The sequence below is a fragment of the Gavialis gangeticus genome, unplaced genomic scaffold, assembly GCF_001723915.1.
Source record: "Gavialis gangeticus isolate Ggan-Ray unplaced genomic scaffold, GavGan_comp1, whole genome shotgun sequence".
NCBI classification, from domain to species: domain Eukaryota; kingdom Metazoa; phylum Chordata; order Crocodylia; family Gavialidae; genus Gavialis; species Gavialis gangeticus.
In genome coordinates, this window is record NW_017729032.1 from 179,289,862 (window position 1) to 179,299,993 (window position 10,132).

General features: G+C 44.3%; 1 long non-coding RNA gene across 1 annotated transcript in view; it reads left to right on the forward strand.

The window, feature by feature from the left end:
• Positions 1-9,926, forward strand: part of LOC109302433 — a 21,150-nt gene extending 11,224 nt beyond the window's left edge. The window contains exons 2-3 of the long non-coding RNA XR_002098767.1: positions 6,679-6,680; positions 9,647-9,926. This is a non-coding gene — a long non-coding RNA (uncharacterized LOC109302433). The remainder of the gene's footprint in view (positions 1-6,678; positions 6,681-9,646) is intronic.
• Positions 9,927-10,132: the final 206 nt, after the last annotated feature.

Below are 10,132 nucleotides of genomic sequence, written 5' to 3' on the forward strand. Positions count from 1 at the left end.
AGCTCCTATACCAAGCCAGAGGCTGTTACATTCTACAGAAATCTGTGGATATAGTTCTCTAAATTTAGCCAAAAATTGTCAATTTTCAGGGAAATGTTCTACTTTCAAAGCAAAATACAGGACATGCTGATTTGTTAATGGACTGTTGATATCATTATATGCAGTAGTGAGGCTATATTACTCACATCCAGCCTTGAAAGTACATTGCAGGATATGGTAGGGGCAGTCATCAACTGAAGAATCCATTATTCCCTTGTGTACTTCTGAACAATGAGTTCATATTAGTTAAAGATCCTGGTGAAAGAGGTTACTGCTTATGTTCCTATCTGTTGTTTTCTTCATCCACCTATGTTTGTTAGGAAAACATACCTCCAAAATAATCTCATGTTGCTACAAGTTAAGAGTCTTCTGAAGTCTTCAGTATTATTATTTATTCCTTGTTGAGCAAAGAACATGTGCATGGTAATATATAAAACGCAAAGATTAAAATTCAAAGTTAACATAAAGTGAGATGCACAGGGCTAACTGAGGAGTTCTAGCACTAAAGGGAATTGCTAACAATGTTTGAGATAACATGATCTGCTCACCTCAGAGTACAGGCTTTTCACATTCATCTAGGACTTGCCACTTGGGATTAAAAAAATCACATCAATGAGAAATTCAATAACTATTAATCTTTAGTCATCTTTCCCTCTTAAACTGTGTTAGAATATGTTCTTCAGTCTTAAAACTCCCAGTTCCAACCCTGTGTTCACTTGGTCTTATTTCAAATAAAACTAGGGTGCTATGTTGTTTAGGGGGGTCCCTGTTTTATTTTGATGTTCTAGTTACCTTTTAAGTTGTATCAGAGCAGCTGAAGGGGGGTCACCCTTTCTGTACTCAAAGATACAGGTAGAGAGGGCAAAGGGAGAAAATGGGAAGGAAGAAGAGGTCCTGCTTAGTACGGAGGGGAAGGGAGAGGGTGCCAAAAGCAGAGGGGGAGAAATTCTTATTTGATTAAGGGACTTTCAAAAAGTCACTGCTCCTGCTGCATGGTCTGCCCATCCCAGTGTGAGGAAAGCTGGGGATGGGGGTAAAATCACTCCTGCAGCTCTCATACCCCCATTTGCAGAATCCTGGATCTGCCTATGGCAGTTGGCTGAGGTGACACATATCTGGTTTGGATTAAGTATAAACTGGGCTCAGAATCAAGGCCAAATCAAGGACAAGGTTTGAGGTGAGTGACAGAAATTTTTCCATGAGGTTTCAGAAACAGTTCTGCTTTGTGTTGGAAAGTTATTGGGGATCACATTTTTTAAAGTCTGATTTGGATGTGAGGATTGAAATCAAAGCATATCCTTTCTCCCAAACTTTGGAAATGCAGATGTGTTGGAATATGAGCTTCTGATAGTAGCTATTTCTAGATTGTTATAGAAAACAGAAACAAACTGAGAGAGGTACTTCACTGTAATCCTTTCTAAATACAGCACGTAACTGAGATGAGAGAAAGAGGGGGAGAGGGTCAACTGTTTATGATGTGCATGCATAATTTTAAAAAAGCTTATTTCTAAAGGAGACAGTTCTTACTGTGCTTAGAAGAATAAATAATTAAAGGTTGCCAAAAAAATAATGAAACGTGTATTTATTCATTCATTTAGTGAAAAAAAATTTCTGCTATGGAATGTGAGTTATTGTGGTGAATTGATGCAGCATCTTATTAAAATACTTATTAAGTGCAATAGATAAATACCAGCATTGTGGAATACATTGCAGTTCAATGTTATTCACTATTTAGAAGAACCCTTAGGTTGTTCTCATCAATATTAGATTTTCAATTTCAGTTTCATCAAAGCATGCTAATCTTCATTTACAGTTCAGCCAGCAGCAGAGCATTTGTGGTAATTGAGCTATAAAGCAATCAAGACTTTAATAATGCCCCATCATAAATTTTCCCTACCCTTTTCTGCTTAACTAAAAATAGAGGGCCACATTTTGCCCTTGGGGCATATTAATGCAAGTTCCACAGCTCAGTGAGTGAAATGTATTTGGTATTTCAAGTCATAAATTCTGATCCTAAAACCAAAATAGCCATATCCTATGTAAATCTGAAATTTAGCTTAGATTGGGTCATAAAGTGTGAAACCAAAATCCATCCTAAATAAGATCATAGGAGAGAAGGGCTGGGAGAGGTCTCACGAAGCCATTTAGTTCAGCCACCTGCTCACCACAGGATCGTCCCCAACTAAACCATCCCAGCCAAGTGTCTGTCTGGGCTATTTTTCAAAATGTCCAGGGATGGAGATTCAACAACATCTCTATGTAGCCCACAGCTTTGTACCCCGGCCACCTGCCACTGGTCAGGTGGCCTCAGGAATCCATCTGAGCTATGAATGAGTCAGGGGGGAAAAGTTTGCAGCCCCTAAGCAGAGCAAAGAGGAGTTTCTGCTCAAAAAGAAGTGGTTACAGACAACCTTGAACTCACACCCTTCATTTACCCACTGAAGGCCCAGCCACCAAGTACCAAGTACGGAGTTAAGCTTCAGTCTTTCTTGGACTTCTCATACAGTTTGGTCTGAGAGGTCACGATGGCCCAAAATCGGGAAGGTGGGGATTAGCCTTATCTGAAAAAGACCTTCTGCCTAGACAGCAAAGGCCATGAATAGCCTGGAACTCTTGCCTCATAGGCAAAAGCCCAGCCCCAGAAGTATACAGGATACAGCCAGGCCCATTCTTCCTTGTGCACTGTGTTCTGAGGAGCCATGGCCACCCCAGTCAACTTCCCACCCCAAATTTAAAAAAAAGGCTGCATTTTAGGAAGACCCATCCACTCCACATTATAGACACTCTCTGGCCGTGGATTAAAGCACAGGCCAGAATTGGGGACTAAATGCAACATGCCAGAACCCTGAAGTGGATTCAGCATGTCACAGCTCCAACACGTGCTAATTATCATGCACTGGAGCAGAACTGATTAATCAAGTCTGCCAGAGCATGTTAATTAATCTGCTCCAGCAGCCTCTCTGTCACATCTATTCACCATCCCTGTGCTTCAAAATGGCAGCAGGGGTGCTTGAAACTAAAGCTTGTCAAATGAGTATATTTGCCCAGGCACTATTTGTCCCTGGGCACACTCCTGCATGCGCACTATGATGTACAGCAAATTGCCCCCGGCCCAGCCCCAGAAGCCTTATGTGAGGTCCTTAGGGCAGCAGCAACAGTGATTCAGGCTGGCCAGACCCCCGCTCTGGTGGCACACACTGCTGCCATGTGCACCACACTGCTTTTTTTAGGATTTCCCGATGTCAACAAAAAAATCACTACACTGCTAATTAGTAGCACAGCAAACACGTGCACATACACACTTGTGGGGACCCACCCACTGATGCCACTAAGGCAGAAGTATTTCTGCTTGAAATGGCACTCCTGTTGCAAGAGACACTCCTATTAATACCATTTTGCCCCTTTTACCATTTGATAAACCAAGGCATGAAGTGGTGTAGTGATTTACCCAAGGTCATCTCACAGGCACCCAATCTGCTGAGGCTCAGGCAGTTAGGCCACATTGCTCTGAAGAGAAAGCAGAGTTTGTCTTTGTGAAATATGTGGAAGTGTTGAATCTGCATGTGTGAATCTAAAGTTCCTTTTTATTTAATCTGCTAATACTAGTGCATAGATAGTTTTACTTTAGGTTTACAATATATTGTGTGCCTGGTAGTCTGGCAGCACTCTTTCCCAGACTTGTGGCTGGAGTCATTTATTTATGAATAGGGGTCTACACAGCTCAAGAAGGTAGCCAGTTGATTTTGTGTAGAGAATGCAGGGCCAGCCACCATTTTCATGGACTGATCACAACAGGGGGCCCCCAAGCCTCTGATTGGCCTAGGGCCCCTGGTGGCCCTGCCCCTCACTGCTGATTGGTTAAGAGAGCTGTCTGTCATATGACCCCACCCTTCACTGCAGATTGGGGTGGGGGGGCGCATGACCGGCAGCCTCATCAGCCAATCAGTGATGAGGGGTGGGACAAGCAGCCATCTTGGTCTCCCTATTGTGACAGCAGGCCTCCTCCCTCCTGGTGGGCTATGTGACTGGGTGACAGCACTATGAGGACTGCTGGCTCCCTCTGGGGAGCCAGCATTTTATTTTCAGTAATTTTTTTTTCACAGATTTCATAAGCATTGCCCTATTTCACGGGCAATGCTGGATTTCACAAACTCCACAAAATCCACAAAAATCATGATTTTGGCAGGTCCATAGGTATAAAGGCCCTGGGATAAACATAGCTGATAATGTCATGCCGTAAGTGAGATACACCTTCAAGTCACAAAAAGAATCTGCTCTAACTGCAAATTCAGCATGCTCACCCAGAAAAGCCAGTAAGCAAAACCTTTAAGGAATTAATAAAACTTCTCCCAGATCATCTGGCACATAAGCCACTGGTTATTGCAGAAAGTTGCAGGTTCTGTAAATAGAAATGACTTGGCTGATGAATCTATTTCCTCTTTGGTGACAGAACTCGAATACTGGGCACGTCTACACAAGACACTACATTACTGTAGCAGCGCACTAAGGCGTAGTGTCGGCAGGCACAAACTGTGATGCCACAGCTGTGTCACTGTAGCAACACACTTCCTTGCTATACAACATTGCTATAGTGACATAGCAACTAAAAATAACTATGCGCAACCTGCATGGGGGCAGTATGGACTGTCACTGCGCCCTCGTTTAGTACTTCCAAAAGGAAGTGCAAATTGATGGTACAGTAACACCAGCACCATGCAGGTATGTGTAGATGTGCCCACCGAAACTTTAAAGATGGACTTAATGAGGCCCTCGGAGAAAGATTTATGTGGGCTATTTAATGAAGCCACACAATGGAAGTTCTTAACAAAGGAAGACCTCACCTTTAAGCATGTTGCTGAAATTAGAAAAGCTATGAAAAAACTGCCATGAAGGAAGCCATAGAATTGCATGCAGGCCTGCCTATGAAAAGAGGAACAAATGAGTTATTAAATATGCAATATTTAACATTGCATACTGCTCTGGAAGAGCCTGGGCAGGCCACAGCCTGATGCATGCTATTGGTGTGGAAAAGGGTCTCACACCCCAACTAATTGCTGTCTTAAGGAATGCTACTGCTGAAGGTATGGTAAAAATATATCCAGGAAGTGTGCCCAGATAAGAGAAATGAAAAAAAGGGTTCAGTAAGGTATAAAAAATGGGGAAAATGATATGTAATACATGGGAACAGTAGTGACATGGCCAATGAGAATGCAGTAGCTAGCCTGGGCCTGTATTATGAAACAAGGCTGATAAATCAGACAATCTGGCTGACACCAAAGGTTCTAGGAAAAACCTTCAAACAGAGCTGGATACAGGCTCTGCATTATCTGTTACCTCATATTCTGAGTATAAAAAAACTTTAAAATATTAAATTAAAGGACATCTTGGTGTTATTAAAAACATACACAGGAGAGAAGAGCATACCAAAGGGTTTATTCAGTGCCTACAGAATATAATAACAAGCAGCACCTCTTAGATTTATACATCATTGAAAAGGGGATCCCCTCTGTGGGGTTGTGAGTGATTAAGATAAATTCCCCTAGATTGGAATTGTGTAAAGATGCTTCAGGCACTTTCAAAAGTCCCTGCAGAAACTTAAACAAAAGTTAGGAGCGATATTAAATCAGGCCTCCAAAGTGTTCAAGGAAGGCATAGGGAATTTAAAATACATCAAGGAGAATGACAGATGAAAATGCCCAGACCAAGCTTCATAAAGCTGAGCCAGTTCCTTACAGACTGTGTGCCAAAATAGATGTGGAATTCAACCACTTAAAAAGAGAATGCACTAGGGAACACTAATTATAGTGACAATTTAAAAAAAAAAGTCTGGTGCAGCAGGGATCTGTGGGAACTTTTAGGGTGCTTGTACATGTGACGCCCCAACGTTGTACACATGAAGAAAATATCCCTTCGTGTGGCTTAATGGCATCACACTTTACATGTATGCAAGGTTTGGGAGTTTTAAATGAGTTTGCATCATTACAAAATAAACCGCATCCTGATGTAGTTTCGTTTGCAACATTGCAACTGGCAACATTGCAGCCATTAATCTGTCACATGTACATGGCAATTCACTGAATGACACATAATGAGCCCCTTTGATCATAGGGTGTCACTATAATTTTTGTGTAGTAAGCACCTTTGGCTATTGGGTGTTGCTACAATTTTTGCGTAGTTATCCCCCTTTTTGCACGTATTTGCGTGTAATTAATGTTTTAGGACACCAGGTGTAACTTCAGAACCTGAAATGAATCAATCTTCTGCTGACCTTCTTTTATTAAAGAGTTCAAAGACACCAATCTATGGTTATCATCTCCTATGTCACTTGGTGTGGTGGGTGTCCAAAGGTCCCCAGGGTATGCTGGGGGTTGCAGATTGAGATTATCCTGGAGTCTTTTAGAGATTGACCAGTGTCTGCTGTATGTGCTTCCTTCTCCGTTATCGGGAATAATGCAGTGCGTGGTGTACTTTGAGCCCTTCAGCGCAATTATATAAACCACTCTACAGAATAAAAATTACCTTTGCTGAAAAGGTGTATCCTGTTCCCCTAGTTCGGGGTTCAGGGTTAATGCATGGAATTAATAACTGATGGCCCACTTTATGTGGGCTGCCAAATGTGGATTTTTTTGCGATTAAAAGCAGTAAGTGTGCACCCACTGTCAGGATGGCACATACTAGCTTGCAGGCATTATAACATTTTTTTTCAGGCACAGCTTTCTAAACCTGATTTCTACTAATCAAACTCAAGCTAGACTTCCCCAAAAACCTAACTGAAATGATGAAATATTGTAACTCTTTATTTGTCTCTCTCTTGCACGGCTATTATTACTGATATCATCATAAGTTCATATACCTGGCAATAAATAACTTCTTTGGTCAAGCTGGTTGTTATACTTTCTCTCTGAACCTCACCTACTCTTTCGCCCCCTTGGACTCCCCATTTGCTCTGCAGCAACACTTCTTTTATCTAAGCCAAAGATCCCTGTAATGCCCAAAACTACAGTGGGGTCTGCTCATCAAGGGAGTTACTACTAGGACAATTATGACAAGAGATTGTGAAGTGCTGAGTTTTGAGGTACATGAGGGTATCGGCTGAACGTGCTGATTGGACCCAGCCTGCTCAGACGTACGTGTGTGTGTATGTGTGTCTAACTGCATTTATTATTGTCCTGCTGAAATAAGGGATGGACTGAGTTCAAGGCATATGAGGGTGTCAGCCTATCAATGCTGAATAGTTCGGCCTGACTCAGATGCGCTCTGTCAACCCGTGTGTTTCTGTCTGACTGCATTTGTTGTTGCCTTGATGAACTGAGTTCAAGGCATATGAGGGTGTTAGCCTGTCAATGCTGAATAACCCAGCCTGGCTCAGGCGTGTCCTATTGATCTGTGTGTGTATGTGCGTACATGTGTTTGACTGATTTGGTGGTTGGAGGAACCCAGCCCCATTGAGACTCAGTCCTGCAAGATAGGTCCATTGGGGCTGAGGACTTGGAGAAGGGAGAGATACAGCTCCATATAGAACACAAGTAACACAAGCAGCACACTGATAGAATTACAGAGACCCCAGAACTGTGTCCCTAATAAATGAACACACCCCTAAGTGATGGGCAAATCTAGTAACAGAGTGGCCATTTGACAGTTTTTATGTGTTCTCTGTTTTGTTGTATTTGTATTAAATTATATTTGAATTAAGGTTTTATTGTTGTAAATTTCTGTTTTTTCAATCTGGGTACGCTTAGCAGTGCTTTAGCAATCTATGAGGTATCAGTCATGGATGGCAGCTGCTGTTGGTGGTGGGGAGCTCCCTTGAGGGGGCACTGGTGTGGTTTTGGTGTGGGAGATGCTTTCAGCCAGGAGGGGTCAATGCCCACTCTTGGGGTTTGTGGTTCATCCATTCAATCTTCTGCTTGGCACCTTCCTTTTTTCTGCTGAGTGCTTGATAGATTTCAAAGTTAATCTCAGGGACCATCTACCTCTGTACAGCCCCTGGCACCTGGCTCAAAGGGCAGGTCCTGCCAGTGCAGGGAGCTTTGCAGCTCAGGTTGTGCATGCAATCCAGGCCAGGAGCCTCCAGACTGTGCAGCAGGGAAGTGGCACATCCCAGCAGTAAGCTACATGCTAGTACCTGCAGGGCTAAAAAGTCCACAGCAAAAATCCCCAGACTTTTCCCACCAACTACCATGAGTAACTCCTGTGACAACCCACCCTGCACCTCTAAAAATCATCCCTTTTTGGCTGACTGTGGCACAATTGTCCCCCATATCCCATTAATTCACCCACTGCTTTTAAGTGAACCTGACAAGTGGAGTTCTGTAACCCTGATCATGATGAGCCTTAAGCACTCCCACTTTATGATTAGTGGGTGAACTCTGTCACCATTAATTCCCTCACTGGCCATTTCTCAAATGCTCCGCATTTGAGATCATGTCCTGCTGGGAGCAGTGTCTTGACACATTGCTCACTGAGCAGCCTGATACTGAGCCATGGCATACGCATGGCTCCAGGACACAGCAGGGCTAAAACACGTCCAGAACGAGCACATCCATAAGATATACTGAGTTGCCATGGCTGCAGACAGAGCCCCCATCCCTGGCTTGATCCTGTCTGGTGCCAAAATCTCCCAGTTGCCTGGTAGAAAAACTTGCGAGAGGACTTGCATGCATAGCTAAACTTCCCAGACTTTTCCTGCCAGCCACCATGAGTAACTGCTGTGCCAACCCACCCTCCACCTCCAAAGACCATCCCTTTGTGCCTGGCTGTGGTACAATTGTCTCCCTAGTGCCATTAATTCACTCACTGTTTTTACATGAACCTGACAAGCGAAGTCTGGAACCATGATCATGAGCCTTAAGCACTCCCGCTTTATTAATAGCGGGATTTTTGCTGTGCACACCCATCCCTGGCTTGGCCCTGCCAGGCACCAGCATAGCCCAGGTGAACACCTTTCATTGGCACCAAAAGTTGCAACACTTACAGAGCATGTCTGCTGTCCAAACTTTGCGCAGACAGAACAGGGTGAGAGGGGTGTGAACTTCCCTTCAACTCAAGACCTGTAAGTTGAGCACACAGCTCCCCGGGGTACCCCTTATTGATCCGAGATGTCTGGAATTCAGCAGAGAACAGAGCAGACCAGGGCATGTAGGTCTAGGTTTAATTGGATCATTGTCAAAACAAAGAGCCTAGTACAAGTGCTGGGGGACCCTGAGGTCATGTACCAGTTCTTCTGCAGCCCGTGGGCCGACTACCTTGACGTTGCAAGAATGGCAGAGTAGGGGCACAGCAGGACCCCACTCCAGTGCCAAGTCAAGGCAAAAATCCTGCGGGCTGCCTTCCACAGGGATGTCAGCAGAGCACAGCACCAGGGCACCCCACTGCATGATGTGGCCCACTGCAGGTACCTCCAGCCACTAACGGAGGAACTGGATTGGTGTGAACGCTGAGAGGCAGAGGACTCTGGTGTGTCCTTACCTGTGGACACTTTGCCAACCACCGCTGTGAGTCACAGGGGATCCAGGGACTCCAGTGGAAAAGATAGCAGAAAGGTCCCAGTCATGTTACCTGCTGGTTCCTCTGAGGAGAGACCAAGGAGCTCAACCTCCACAGCCAGTATGTGAAGCCCTGTGAAACCTTATAGTCACCTGTCACCTGAACTGACAGCTGTGATTAGGCTGGGCTGGGAGATGAAGTGGAGGGAGGTCTAGTTTGCAGCCACTTGTTTGCAGTGGGATCGCATTTGTTTACAGCCACTCACAGCCTGCTACCCACCATGGCCAAGCACACTTTCTCAGTCATTTTGGTCTGAATGCTTCTTTTCCACTCACAAGATTCACTGAGTGCATCTTTTGAGAGCTGCAAGTGTCCTTAATTCACACTATTTCCCGCATTTCTTGATTTTCAGCTCTGAATCCAATGCTGCCATCAAGGACACACAGGCAACCAAGGCAGGCTGCAGCTGATGCACAAACCAGCCGGCTGGTGATTGCCCTCAACAAATGCAAGCAACGGCTACGCAAGCTGGTCACACAGGTCCATCATACTACAGGAAGCATCATGGCCTTCCAGTATGAAAGGAACAGCATTGAGTCCAGGAGGC